Genomic DNA, 676 nt, shown 5'->3' on the forward strand with positions numbered 1-676 from the left:
GCTGCGTGTCAGCAGGGGACTGTTCAAGCTGGCGGAGGCTCTGTAATGGTGTGGGGCGTGGCAGTTGGAGTGATTTGGGACACCTGATATGTCTAGATAAGACTCTGTCATGTGACACGTATGTAAGCAACCTGTCTGATAACCTGTTTCCATTCATGTCCATTGTGCATTCTTATGGACCTGGGCAATTCCAGCAGACAATGTGACACCTCACGCGTCAGGAATTGCTACAGAGTGGATCAAGAAACACTTTTTTTGAGTCTAAACACTTCCGCTTGCCAGAAAACACCCCAGAGATGAACATTATTGAGCAAGAATGAGATTTTTACTCTGCAGCGGAGTGTGCGCTGATATGAAACTTCCTGGCAGATTAAAACTGTGTGCCCAACCGAGACTCGAACTCGGGACCTTTGCCTTTTGAGGGCAAGTGCTCTACCAACTGAGCTACCGAAGCACGACTCACGCCCGGTACTCACAGCTTTACTTCTGCCAGTATCTCATCTCCTACCTTCCAAACTGTACAGAAGGTCTCCTGCGAAACTTGCAGAACTAGCACTCCTGAAAGAAAGGATATTGCGGTGCCACAGTGTGCTTAAGCCATGTCTCGGCAATATCCTTTCTTTCAGGAGTGCTAGTTCTGCAAGTTTCGCAGGAGAGCTTCTGTAAAGTTTGGAAG

At 48.1% G+C, this 676-nt stretch overlaps 1 non-coding gene across 1 annotated transcript; it reads right to left on the reverse strand.

Annotated features, from left to right (window-relative positions):
• Nucleotides 1–380: 380 nt before the first annotated feature.
• On the reverse strand, nucleotides 381–455 carry Trnal-caa. Its single transcript has one exon. It is a non-coding gene; the product is annotated as a tRNA-Leu (tRNA).
• Nucleotides 456–676: the final 221 nt, after the last annotated feature.

Source organism: Schistocerca americana, chromosome 7 (genome assembly GCF_021461395.2).
Source record: "Schistocerca americana isolate TAMUIC-IGC-003095 chromosome 7, iqSchAmer2.1, whole genome shotgun sequence".
Classification (NCBI taxonomy): Eukaryota; Metazoa; Arthropoda; class Insecta; order Orthoptera; family Acrididae; genus Schistocerca; species Schistocerca americana.